General features: G+C 43.0%; 1 protein-coding gene and 1 long non-coding RNA gene across 2 annotated transcripts in view; both read left to right on the top strand.

The window, feature by feature from the left end:
* The window catches only part of LOC115115415 (up-regulator of cell proliferation-like), a 492735-nt gene that overhangs the window by 307210 nt on the left and 170765 nt on the right, over positions 1-14760 (top strand). The gene's annotated exons all lie outside the window — the stretch shown is intronic.
* LOC135561775 (uncharacterized) lies at positions 191-5945 on the top strand. The gene is made up of 3 exons (XR_010459641.1): positions 191-279; positions 2773-2867; positions 5796-5945. It is a non-coding gene; the product is annotated as an uncharacterized LOC135561775 (long non-coding RNA).

The raw sequence follows: 14760 nt of genomic DNA on the forward strand, positions 1-14760 counted from the left end.
AATGTTGTAGTTTGGAATTAAAATTTCTGAATTTTTGGTGGTCTTCCTAAGCCAGGATTCAGACACAGCTAGAACATCCGGGTTGGCAGAGTGTGCTAAAGCAGTGAAAAGAACAAACTTAGGGAGGAGGCTTCTAATGTTAACATGCATGAAACCAAGGCTATTACGGTTACAGAAGTCATCAAGAGAGCGCCTGGGGAATAGGGAGTGGAGCTAGGCACTGCAGGGCCTGGATTCACCTCTACAACGCCAGAGGAACATAGGAGGAGAAGAATAAGGGTACGGCTAAAAGCAATAAGAATTGGTCGTCTAGAACGTCTGGAACAGAGAGTAAAAGGAGGTTTCTGAGGGCGATAAAATAGCATCAAGGTATAATGTACAGACAAAGGTATGGTAGGATGTGAATAGAGTGGAGGTAAAACCTAGGTATTGAGTGATGAAGAGAGAGATATTGTCTCTAGAAACATCATTGAAACCAGGAGATGTCATTGCATGTGTGGGTGGTGGAACTAATTTACATTTACATTTACATTTAAGTCATTTAGCAGACGCTCTTATCCAGAGCGACTTACAAATTGGTGCTTTCACCTTATGACATCCAGTGGAACAGCCACTTTACAATAGTGCATCTAGGTCTTTTAAGGGGGGTGAGAAGGATTACTTTATCCTATCCTAGGTATTCCTTAAAGAGGTGGGGTTTCAGGTGTCTCCGGAAGGTGGTGATTGACTCCGCTGTCCTGGCGTCGTGAGGGAGTTTGTTCCACCATTGGGGGCCAGAGCAGCGAACAGTTTTGACTGGGCTGAGCGGAACTGTACTTCCTCAGTGGTAGGGAGGCGAGCAGGCCAGAGGTGGATGAACGCAGTGCCCTTGTTTGGGTGTAGGGCCTGATCAGAGCCTGGAGGTACTGAGGTGCCGTTCCCCTCACAGCTCCGTAGGCAAGCACCATGGTCTTGTAGCGGATGCGAGCTTCAACTGGAAGCCAGTGGAGAGAGCGGAGGAGCGGGGTGACGTGGAGAGAACTTGGGAAGGCTGAACACCAGACGGGCAGCGGCGTTCTGGATGAGTTGTAGGGGTTTAATGGCACAGGCAGGGGAGCCCAGCCAACAGCGAGTTGCAGTAATCCAGACGGGAGATGACAAGTGCCTGGATTAGGTCCTGCGCCGCTTCCTGTGTGAGGCAGGGTCGTACTCTGCGGATGTTGTAGAGCATGAACCTACAGGAACGGGCCACCGCCTTGATGTTAGTTGAGAACGACAGGGTGTTGTCCAGGATCACGCCAAGGTTCTTAGCGCTCTGGGAGGAGGACACGATGGAGTTGTCAACCGTGATGGCGAGATCATGGAACGGGCAGTCCTTCCCCGGGAGGAAGAGCAGCTCCGTCTTGCCGAGGTTCAGCTTGAGGTGGTGATCCGTCATCCACACTGATATGTCTGCCAGACATGCAGAGATGCGATTCGCCACCTGGTCATCAGAGGGGGAAAGGAGAAGAGTTGGATAAGGTATAGTGAGCAGGACTAGAGGCTCTACAGTGAAATAAGCCAATAAACACTAACCAGAACAGCAATGGACAAAACATATTGACATTAAGGAGAGGCATCCTTAGTCGAGTGATCAAAAGAGTCCAGGGAGTGGAGAGGTTGGTTTGGGGGTCACGGCGATTTAGACAGCTAGCCAGGACATCGGTAGCAAGCTAGCATAGGATGGAGGTCTGTTGTTAGCCACCTCTTGCGTTCCGTCAGTAGATTAGTGGGGTTCCGTGTGGTAGAGGGGATTAGTCCAAATCACACAACAACAAAAATATAAAAACAATAGATATAGTTATAGAGGCCCAAGAAGAAACATAATAATAATAAAAATAAATAAATTGTCCGATTGTCTATTCTGAGAGCAGCCGGTAAGACAGCTAACGGTTAGCAGGCCGCAGATGGGCGTTCAGGTAACGTCGCGACGGAGGAGCCAGCCGGATCTCCTTCGGGTAGATAACGTCGGCAGTCCAGTTGTGAAGGCCCGGTGGGGCTCCGCGTAGGCAGTAAAACGGGTCCGGATAGGTGACTGCAGCCCAGGAGTGATTGACGGAGCTCAGGAGTGATTGACGGAGCTAGCTAGCTCCGGAGTAATTGATGTTTGCTCCGGAATCGATGAAAGCAGATAGACACACGGATAGCAGCCAGCTAGCTGTGAGATCCGGGAGTGAATGTCCAGAGAGCAGTTGAAATCCAGGGACATGGAGAGAAAAATTGGTCCGGTATGTTCCGTTCAGAGCCGCGCTGCGCCGTACAAAACTGGCGATAGATTTTCGAGCTAAAGGATAGCTGATGACCACAAACCGTGGTTAGCTGAATACTAACGAGTTGCCAGTAAAGAAGCTAACTAGCTTCTGATTAGCTTCTGGCTAGCTCCTGGCTAGCTTCTGGCTAGCTTCTTGGAGTTTCTGGCTAGCTTCTGGCTAGCTTCTTGGAGGATTGCAGATTTGAGGTAAATAATACTTATTTATACATATAAATTGGTGAGGCGGGTTGCAGGAGAGTGTATTGAAGATGAGTTGATGGAAAATAAAAATAAAATGTATGTGAAAAAAGTTGTAAATATATATATATATACACGACACGACAAGACGAGGACAAAAGACGTCTGAACTGCTATGCCATCTCGGGCATTATACTACTACTACTATTAGACTACTACTACTATTATTTATAACATGTAAAAGTGTTTCTCTGCTGTAGAGATGAAATAATGGCCATTGTTTTTTATCCACAATTCTATTCTAGATATTTATCCATGGATTTAAGAAGAATGTCTGGATTGGTACATATAAAAAAGACAGAATCTGGCAGTGGGTTGACAGCACACCATTTAAACCTACGTGAGTGAACAGGTTCTGGAGGACTTTTACACTTTTCTGCTGTAATAAATGACTTTTTACAGTCTGATAATCTCGTCCTCATGGTAACAACAGCCTGGGGACTAGGTTAACTGTCTGATTCTCTATGTAGAATGGTAACAACTGAGCCTGGGGGGACTGTAGAATGGTAACAACAGCCTGGGGACTAGGTCTGATTCTCTATGTAGAATGGTAACAACTGAGCCTGGGGACTAGGTTAACTGTCTGATTCTCTATGTAGAATGGTAACAACTGAGCCTGGGGACTAGGTTAACTGTCTGATTCTCTATGTAGAATGGTAACAACTGAGCCTGGGGACTAGGTTAACTGTCTGATTCTCTATGTAGAATGGTAACAACTGAGCCTGGGGACTAGGTTAACTGTCTGATTCTCTATGTAGAATGGTAACAACTGAGCCTGGGGACTAGGTTAACTGTCTGATTCTCTATGTAGAATGGTAACAACTGAGCCTGGGGACTAGGTTAACTGTCTGATTCTCTATGTAGAATGGTAACAACTGAGCCTGGGGACTAGGTTAACTGTCTGATTCTCTCTGGGGACTAGGTTAACTGTCTGATTCTCTATGAGAATGGTAACAACTGAGCCTGGGGACTAGGTTAACTGTCTGATTCTCTATGTAGAATGGTAACAACTGAGCCTGGGGACTAGGTTAACTGTCTGATTCTCTATGTAGAATGGTAACAACTGAGCCTGGGGACTAGGTTAACTGTCTGATTCTCTATGTAGAATGGTAACAACTGAGCCTGGGGACTAGGTTAACTGTCTGATTCTCTATGTAGAATGGTAACAACTGAGCCTGGGGACTAGGTTAACTGTCTGATTCTCTATGTAGAATGGTAACAACTGAGCCTGGGGACTAGGTTAACTGTCTGATTCTCTCTGTAGAATGGTAACAACTGAGCCTGGGGATTCTCTATGTAGAAGGTTAACTGTCTGATTCTCTATGTAGAATGGTAACACTGAGCCTGGGGACTAGGTTAACTGTCTGATTCTCTATGTAGAATGGTAACAACTGAGCCTGGGGACTAGGTTAACTGTCTGATTCTCTATGTAGAATGGTAACAACTGAGCCTGGGGACTAGGTTAACTGTCTGATTCTCTATGTAGAATGGTAACAACTGAGCCTGGGGACTAGGTTAACTGTCTGATTCTCTATGTAGAATGGTAACAACTGAGCCTGGGGACTAGGTTAACTGTCTGATTCTCTATGTAGAATGGTAACAACTGAGCCTGGGGACTAGGTTAACTGTCTGATTCTCTATGTAGAATGGTAACAACTGAGCCTGGGGACTAGGTTAACTGTCTGATTCTCTATGTAGAATGGTAACAACTGAGCCTGGGGACTAGGTTAACTGTCTGATTCTCTATGTAGAATGGTAACAACTGAGCCTGGGGACTAGGTTAACTGTCTGATTCTCTATGTAGAATGGTAACAACTGAGCCTGGGGACTAGGTTAACTGTCTGATTCTCTATGTAGAATGGTAACAACTGAGCCTGGGGACTAGGTTAACTGTCTGATTCTCTATGTAGAATGGTAACAACTGAGCCTGGGGACTAGGTTAACTGTCTGATTCTCTCTGTAGAATGGTAACAACTGAGCCTGGGGACTAGGTTAACTGTCTGATTCTCTATGTAGAATGGTAACACAACTGAGCCTGGGGACTAGGTTAACTGTCTGATTGGTTCTCTGGGGACTAGGAATGGTAGAAACAACTGAGCCTGGGGACTAGGTTAACTGTCTGATTCTCTATGTAGAATGGTAACAACTGAGCCTGGGGACTAGGTTAACTGTCTGATTCTCTATGTAGAATGGTAACAACTGAGCCTGGGGACTAGGTTAACTGTCTGATTCTCTGTAGAATGGTAACAACTGAGCCTGGGGACTAGGTTAACTGTCTGATTCTCTATGTAGAATGGTAACAACTGAGCCTGGGGACTAGGTTAACTGTCTGATTCTCTATGTAGAATGGTAACAACTGAGCCTGGGGACTAGGTTAACTGTCTGATTCTCTATGTAGAATGGTAACAACTGAGCCTGGGGACTAGGTTAACTGTCTGATTCTCTATGTAGAATGGTAACAACTGAGCCTGGGGACTAGGTTAACTGTCTGATTCTCTATGTAGAATGGTAACAACTGAGCCTGGGGACTAGGTTAACTGTCTGATTCTCTATGTAGAATGGTAACATCTGAGCCTGGGGACTAGGTTAACTGTCTGATTCTCTATGTAGAATGGTAACAACAGCCTGGGGACTAGGTTAACTGTCTGATTCTCTATGTAGAATGGTAACAACTGAGCCTGGGGACTAGGTTAACTGTCTGATTCTCTATGTAGAATGGTAACAACTGAGCCTGGGGACTAGGTTAACTGTCTGATTCTCTATGTAGAATGGTAACAACTGAGCCTGGGGACTAGGTTAACTGTCTGATTCTCTATGTAGAATGGTAACAACTGAGCCTGGGGACTAGGTTAACTGTCTGATTCTCTATGTAGAATGGTAACAACTGAGCCTGGGGACTAGGTTAACTGTCTGATTCTCTCTGTAGAATGGTAACAACTGAGCCTGGGGACTAGGTTAACTAGGTTAACTGTCTGATTCTCTATGTAGAATGGTAACAACTGAGCCTGGGGACTAGGTTAACTGTCTGATTCTCTCTGTAGAATGGTAACAACTGAGCCTGGGGACTAGGTTAACTGTCTGATTCTCTCTGTAGAATGGTAACAACTGAGCCTGGGGACTAGGTTAACTGTCTGATTCTCTCTGTAGAATGGTAACAACTGAGCCTGGGGACTAGGTTAACTGTCTGATTCTCTATGTAGAATGGTAACAACTGAGCCTGGGGACCAGTATTGGATGATTTTCAACTCTGAATCTGTGTGGTTTATAGGTATTGGATGGAAGGGGAACCTAATAACTTGAATGACGAGGTGGCTTGTGTTGAGATCTCACAGACGGCATCAGACCCATTGAAGAGTTGGAAGGATGGACCGTGTTCTCCAAAACACTGGGTGTGTGAAAAACCATTCACACCGTGTTATTCTTAAGCTGTTTTTGTTTCTATGTGTAACTACATTGAAAGATGTATTCCTGTCTTTAAAGACTCCAGAGCTATGTGCAGTGTGTCCACCATTCATCAGGCCCAGGGGAGTGGAACTGTGGTTTTGTAGGCTGTGGTTTATCTTTTTTTTTCTTTACCATATTTACTATTTTTACCATTATGGTGTGCACATAACAATCTAACAAGATACTGTTTTCATTTCAAAACTTTTTCAAGTTTTTACAGCTATCAATACATTTGAAATGCAGCAGTGTTCTATATGTTTGCTTCCATTCTGTTCCATATGTTCCATGTGTTCATTCTACTGATTAAATACATCTATGTACTGTGATCCAGGTATGTACTTTACTTGTCAGGTATACTGTATTACTAAGTATTATAATGTACTAATAGTAACTCCAGTGTCTTCCTTCTTAATGGTGTCAGTTAATAGCACAGTAAAACCACTTTATTTAATAGATAGAAAACAGTCCTTATCAGTAAAGTTATTGCAGTACCAGAATTGACCACTAAATGTGTTGTGTCATGCATGGACATGTGACCAGAGACTGTATTCACAAGGTGTCCCAGAGTAAGTGCTGATCAAGAAACAGTTTTTTTCTTTGACCTCTCTCTCGTAATGTTAGTATATATTTTTTGCTTAGCTTACCCAGTACAAAGGAAACAATGGGATAGTCCCAAAAGTGTGAACTCTTCCCAACCAGCAACACAATACTCCTGTTGGATAAAATATTCACATTTAAAACATCTGTGCAGTATTCTGTAGCTAAACATACTACCCGTTTCCAACCACTTACACATGTTCAGGATAAACCCAAATGAACCATGTTACCTTGTATCTGAACCCACTGTCCAATGGTACGTTAGTTCATTATTGTTTGGTGAAATAAGGTAACTGATATCCTGATGTTGACACATAATGTAGGGTGTTTAAACTGTTAAACACACGTTACTCCAATCTTACATTTCACTCGGTACATTTTGCTACGTTTGTATTATTTACAAACCAATATATCACAGTTGGATGCATCTGTTTTCACTTCTCAAAGACTTATTTTCTCCATTTCACCAGATATGATCATTTTCTGCATTCTCTAGTTGCGCCGTGATTGGCTCAGTGTTCTGTCCCACTCTAAAGTGGGAAATCTCAGACTTGAGTGAGTTCAAGACAACTGGGACATTGGAAAAAAACAAGGGACACTTACTGCTGTTGTCTGTTAGAAAATGCACAGTTGAGGGAAAGGGTCATGGTTCGTTTTTGAAAGACTCTCTCCAATATGCATTGTTTCCTCTGAATCCACTGATTCTGTCATTCATCTGGAGAATGTTTTAGTATTTCTTCTGGATACTTTTGTTCAGTTCGTTCAGTTTCCCAAATATGTCTGTTACCTTTGGCAAGGAGACACATTTTCTTTTTATTAAACAGATTTTAGCATGGGGGGAGCAAACATATATATAAAATGTTGATGCCAACAAAGCCACTAAACAATACACTAACTGTACTATAACGGTGACAAACGGTGCACACAAAGCTGTCCCAACAGCAGAGTCCCAACAGCAGAGTCCCAACAGCAGAGTCCCAACACCTTACCAAATACATTTTTTTTATTAGTCACATACACATGGTTAGCAGATGTTAATGCGAGTGTCGAGAAATGCTTGTGCTTCTAGTTCCGACCGTGAAGTAATATCTAACAAGTAATCTAACAATTTAACAACAACTACCTACTACACACAAGTGTAAGGGAATGATTAAGAATATGTACATATAAATATATGGATGAGCGATGGCCAAACGGCATAGGCAAGATGCAGTGGATGGTATAGAGTACAGTATATACATATGAGATGAGTAATGTAGGGTATGTAAACATTATATGAAGTGGCATTGTTTATTAAGTGACTAGTGATACATTTATTACATTCAATTATTAATTATTAAAGTGGCTAGAGATTGAGTCTGTACGTTGGCAGCAGCCACTCAATGTTAGTGATGGCTGTTTAACAGTCTGATGGCCTTGAGATAGAAGCTGTTTTTCAGTCTCTTGGTCCCAGCTTTGATGCACCTGTACTGACCTCGCCTTCTGGATGATAGCGGGGTGAACAGGCAGTGGCTCGGGTGGTTGTTGTCCTTGATGATCTTTATGGCCTTCCTGTAACATCGGGTGGTGTAGGTGTACTGGAGGGCAGGTAGTTTGCACCCGGTGATGCGTTGTGCAAACCTCACTACCCTCTGGAGAGCCTTAAGGTTGTGGGCGGAGCAGTTGCTGTACCAGGCGGAGGAGCACTTTGGGATCTACTTCCCAATCCGAAGTCAGTTGACTTGCCGATAAGTGAAATTAAACAGCTGATCGAGCTGTCATGTGACTGAATGCTGCAGACAATGCATTCAGGGGTCAATGTTTCACTGGATGAGTGTCAACAAGATGCATACCCAGCATTGTTAAAATAACAGTTGTAATTCAATCTGAGCATACTAGTTCACGCCCTAAAAGAAGACGAGGTTCCAATGTAGTCCATGAAGAGGTAGTCCATGACGAGGTAGTCCATGAAGATGTAGGTCTATTAGAATGATGGTCACAGCTATTCTACTGCACTATTACAAACAGCAGTAACTACTGTTCACATTTTTCAAAAGTGAAGACTGAAATCCAGCTTTGTAGAATCCGGTTTATCTTGTCACAAAGTGTCCTGGTTCAATTATATTCAGTTTCAGAGAAAATAGAGTGTCAAATAGTGACTGTAAAATCCAAGTAAAAACCAAGGCAAACAGCAGGAAGTGAAGTTACTGTACTCTGTATTTGTTCCACCGTGATTTGACTGCAGTTACTGTGGTTTGTCTTGGTTTTCTGCTCCGAGTTCAGGTCAAACCAATCATGACACCCTCAGACTCACCATGAGACAGCCAGTGATCCCCAGAATAAAGATGGCACATTCCCACAGGATATTTATGGTTGATCTCTCATTGAAATGTAAATGACCAGTTAATGGTAAGATAGCAAACAAAGTATGTAAAAGTTAGCTAACATTATGCAACTGACAGCATTGTAACTATATTTATACAAAGTCAAATATTTCTTAAGTTTAAACATTCGCCATGATTGAATAGTTCTTACCTTCATACTGAAACAATGCTTGAGGTTTGCTTCAATACAACATTCACAACATGAAAACAGGTATGGTAAAACCATTATATACAGGAGAATGTAGTTAGTGGGCTCAAACTGTTTCCATCAAACAGGGAGGGCTGGGAGGTATGGTTGGGTGGGCTAGGAGGTATGGTAGGGCGGGCTGGGAGGTATGGTTGGTTGGGCTAGGAGGTATGGTTGGGTGGGCTAGGAGGTATGGTTGGGTGGGCTAGGAGGTATGGTAGGGCGGGCTAGGAGGTATGGTAGGGCGGGCTAGGAGGTATGGTTGGGTGGGCTAGGAGGTATGGTAGGGCGGGCTAGGAGGTATGGTAGAGCGGGCTAGGAGGTATGGTTGGGCGGGCTAGGAGGTATGGTAGGGCGGGCTAGGAGGTATGGTAGAGCGGGCTAGGAGGTATGGTTGGGCGGGCTAGGAGGTATGGTAGAGCGGGCTAGGAGGTATGGTTGGGCGGGCTAGGAGGTATGGTAGGGCGGGCTAGGAGGTATGGTAGGGCGGGCTAGGAGGTATGGTAGAGCGGGCTAGGAGGTATGGTAGGGCGGGCTAGGAGGTATGGTTGGGCGGGCTAGGAGGTATGGTAGGGCGGGCTAGGAGGTATGGTTGGGCGGGCTAGGAGGTATGGTAGGGCGGGCTAGGAGGTATGGTTGGGCGGGCTAGGAGGTATGGTAGGGCGGGCTAGGAGGTATGGTAGGGCGGGCTAGGAGGTATGGTTGGGTGGGCTAGGAGGTATGGTAGGGGGGCTAGGAGGTATGGTAGGGCGGGCTAGGAGGTATGGTAGGGCGGGCTAGGAGGTATGGTAGGGCGGGCTAGGAGGTATGGTTGGGCGGGCTAGGAGGTATGGTAGGGCGGGCTAGGAGGTATGGTAGGGCGGGCTAGGAGGTATGGTAGGGCGGGCTAGGAGGTATGGTTGGGCGGGCTAGGCCTCCTACAATGGCAGAGGGCAGTATCCGCATTTTAGGGGTCAAAGGTGTCGTGTCTTTGGCTATGCCGGATTAAGTGATATGGGGCGGGCTATAAAACCCTTTCTCTGTAATTAAATTGACCTGATTGAGCTAATCAGGTAAATGTAATTAACTAGAAAGTCGGAACACCACAAAATAATATTTATAGAGCTGTTATCTATCGAATAAACTCTTAAAGGCCTAGTAATATTTTACATCAACAGCAGTCAATATTAAGGTAATTCAGTCTCATCTGAACGGGCTAGGAGGTTATCTTCACGAACCCTGGCTAAAAAGTTGAATCAGCAATACAAAATTGGGTTTAATTATTTATTTACTAAATACCTAACTAATCACACAGAATTACACATACACAGAATGAATCATACCTTGATTACAAATGACATCATAAAGGAAAACGTCTCTAGCGGACTGAACAGATATGACAGCTACACAAAAGAAAAGGGGGCTGGGTTTGAGTGAAAGAGCGAGAAGATTTGAGGAACAAAGGGAGATGCCATGCTATCGTAAATACAGTGTCTTATGCATTCTAAATTACCGCCCATTTGGAAAAGGAAAATGCAATAAATATTTACTCTGAGCTGCGCTACGGAAGGTTGGTGGTAGATGGAAGGCTGTGTTGCCCAACCGAGTTATTTGTCCTTTGAAGAATGTCTCTGTTGGTAAATTGGATACGTTGTAGTAACGTCGTTGTGTGGTAGACGGGATACTCTGTCTGTTCTTTCCAAGCCCACGTTTGCAGCAGTTTGCTAACTCAATGTGTTAGGAGGTATCACTTCTGTAGTGAATAAGAGTTCAATGTTCATACCATTCGCAACCAAAGCTCATGCTGAGGTTGGCTTAGTTCTGTAGTTGACATGTTCTTTTAACGCAGAGGCTGCAGACCTTTCTACGGATTAAGTGATATGAACAGAAGGTTACATTTTCCGTAATTAAAAGGCTTTATAATCAGTGTAAATGTGTTTAAAAGTTTTATAACCCATGTCTCTTCACAGGGACACCACTGAAAATAATATGAAAACCCAAATTTGTTATTTCCGAATAAACATTTTAAAGACCAATTATTTAATATTCAAACATTTAAATTGAATAACAATTCCAGTAAGTCAATATCAATCCACTGTAGAGTTTATGTCATTCTATCATTGATCAGAATGTCTCAGATGACAACCAGACTGACATCATATTCATTAAGTATGAGGCGGCAGTGTAGCCTAGTGGTTAGAGCGTTGGGCTAGTAACCGAAAGGTTGGGTAGAGAGTAGGGTAGAGAGAGGAAGGGTAGAGAAAGGAAAGTAGGGTAGAGAGAGGAAAAAGGGGGAAGAATCAGTATTTATGGTTTCATAAACCTATCCCCTAACTAATCACAAAGAATGAATCATACCTTGATTACAAATTACTTCATAATAAGATAAAAGTTACTCAGTGGATTATCACTTATCTAACAGATATGACAGCAAAACACAAAGTTCAAACAATAATAAAGGGGCTGTTTTGTTAAAAAGTTGAAAGGGCTGGAGAAAGATTTGAAACATAGACAATGGATGCAAGGACTGACCATTCAGGATATCAAAATCATAGTTTTAACCATGTTTTGAGGCTATACAGTGTTCTGAACTAAGCTCATCAGGCATTTATAAGTTATATTATTCTAGAAAAAAATAGGCATATATCATTAATTTCAAAGTAAAGTAAAATGGATGTAGCAACTGCAGATTTCCCTTTAAGGCCTTTTTTCTCAGTTTCCCTGTTTGCATAGTTACTGATCTTGGCCTTTGTGGGGCAGTTATTGACCTCAGGTGGCTGTCCTGCACTTGCCCCTAGTCTGCCTCATGTCCCTCCTTTCACCATGGGTACACCGTCCTGAAAACTATAGCACTACACATATATATATGCTTTAAACCTGTTCTGGCAGTTCATGTCTTTGAAGATTAGAAGGGTCCAACGTGGTTCGCCAAGAAGATGTTCAGATAGTAAATCTGGATGATGACTGTGTGAACTGTCAAACAGATATGTCACATTTCTGGTTCGTCCATAACTTGGTTCCTGCTTGTAGGAGGGTGCGTTTACATCAGTTAATGGAAAATGTTTCCTCAGCCTAATGCAAGTCAAGGTATCCTTGGATGATTGTTAACAATAGGCATACTCAGCATTGTTGAAATAACTATGCTATGGAAAAATCTGAACATCGCAGTTCAGACCCTAGAAGAAAACAAGGTTCCAATGTAGTCCATGAAGAGGTAGGCCATGAAGAGGTAGGCCATGAAGAGGTAGTCCATGAAGAGGTAGTCCATGAAGAGGTAGGCCATGAAGAGGTAGGCCATGAAGAGGTAGGCCATGAAGAGGTAGGCCATGAAGAGGTAGTCCATGAAGAGGTAGGCCATGAAGAGGTAGGCCATGAAGAGGTAGGCCATGAAGAGGTAGGCCATGAAGAGGTAGTCCATGAAGAGGTAGGCCATGAAGAGGTAGGCCTATTAGAATTATGTGCACAGCTATTCTGCCATACAATTACAAACAGCAGTAACTTACTACACATTAAATGATCATATAGATACTATACTACAAGGCTGCATTTCGGGCCTAACTACATGTTGACAAAAATGTTGGTCAAAATTGAGTTAGGACTGATATCCGGCTGTGCAGTATCTATTTAATCTTGTGACAAAGTATCCTGGTTATGTTGTATTCCGTCTCAGAGAAAATGTATTGTAAAATGTGTAGTAACTACACAATCCAAGTAAAACCCCAGGTAAACAGCATTAAGTGAAGTTACTAAGTGAAATTACTTTACTCTGGCTTTGTTACAGCGTGTTTTCACTACAGTCACTGAAGTTTGTCTTGGTATTCATTGGGGTTCCTAGTTCAGGCCATCCCAAACATGACACACACCATGAGACAGCCAGGGATCAAGTTTTTACCAGAATAAACATGACACTATCTCACTGGAAAATTATGGTTGAACTCGCATTGAAACGCAAATACCCAGATAATGGTAAGATACCAAACAGAATATGTAAAAGTTAGCTAACATAAAGCAACTGACAGAATTATAACTATATTTATACAAAGTCAAATATGTCTTAAGTATGAATATTCTCCATGATTAAATAGTTATTTCCTTCATACCGAAACAATGCTTGAGGGTTACTTCAATACAACATTCACAACATGAAAACATGGCTACATAAAACCATTAAATACATCTAGAATGTAGTTAGAACTCTCAAACTGTTTCCATCAAACAGAAAAACAACAAGAAAGATGGATTAACACATTTATATTTCAGATCCTATACTTTGCATTTACCCATATAGTTGTTTAAGGTCATACAATGTCAGAGTGCAGTATCAGCGTTTTAGGGGTCATTAGGTTAATCCAACTTGTTGTTTTTCGGGGCGGCAGGTAACCTGGTTAGAGCGTTGGACTAGTAATCGAAAGGTTGCAAGGTTGAATCCCCAAACTGACAAGGTAAAAATCTGCGGTTCTGCCCCTGAACAAGGCAGTTAACCCACTGTTCCTAGGCCATCATTGAAAATAAGAATTTGTTCTTAACTGACTTGCCTAGTTAAATAAAGGTCAAATTAAACAAATCTGTGTGCATGGTTTATGTACCAAATTATTCATCGTAAAATAATAATCCCTCAGTGGATTATCACTTATCGACCTACAACATATTTTTCTATGCAGCCATATCGTTTTAAAGGGCCAATCCCCAGTTCAAACAATAACAAAGAGGGCACCCCGCCTCTGTTTTGGGTAAAAAGGTTAAGGGCTGGGCCTGGATAAATGTAACCACTCTCAAATTAATAGACAAAGCTATGGGTGCAAGGACTGACCATCCATGATGTCAACAGTAAGATCTATACAGTGTACTTTTACATTTACATAGTTTACAAACATTGGAGTCAAACTTACTGCTTGGGCAGTGCACAACCCTGAATTAGCAGCGCCGTAAACTATATATACAAACGTATGTGGACACCACTTCAAATGAGGAGATTTGGCTATTTCAGCCACACCAGTTGCTGACAGGTGTATAAAATCAAACACAGAGCCACGTAATTTCCATAGACAAACATTGGCAGTAGAATGGCCTTACTGAAGAGCTCAGTAACTTTCATGGTGACACTGTCATAGGATGCAACTTTCTAACAAGTCAGTTTGTCAAATTTCTGTAGTGGAAACGCCTAGGAGCAACAACTGCTCAGCCGCAAAGTGAGAGTCCACACAAGCTCACAGAATTTGATTGCCGAGTGCTGGAGCGCATAGCTCGTAAAAATGGTCTGGCCTCAGTTGCAACACTCACTACCTAGTTCTAAACTGCCTCTGCAAGCAACTTTAGCACAATACCTGTTTTTTCGGGAGCTTCATTAAATGTATTTCTGTGCAGCCACACACAAGCCAAAGATCACCATGCGCAATGCCAAGTGGCGGCTGGAGTGGCGTAAAGTTCGCTGCCATTAGACTTTGGAGCAGTGGAAACACGTTCTCTGGAGTGATGAATCTCGTTTCACCATCTGGCAGTCCGACGGATGAATCTGGGTTTGGCGGATGCCAGGAGAGCGGTACCTGCCCCAATGCATAGTGTCAATTGTAAAGTTTAGTGGAGGAGGAATAATGGTCTTGGACTGTTTTTCATGGTTCAGGTTAGGCCCATTAGTTCCAGTGAAGGGAAATCTTAAATCTACA

The sequence above is a fragment of the Oncorhynchus nerka genome, linkage group LG18, assembly GCF_034236695.1.
Source record: "Oncorhynchus nerka isolate Pitt River linkage group LG18, Oner_Uvic_2.0, whole genome shotgun sequence".
Lineage (NCBI taxonomy): Eukaryota > Metazoa > Chordata > Actinopteri > Salmoniformes > Salmonidae > Oncorhynchus > Oncorhynchus nerka.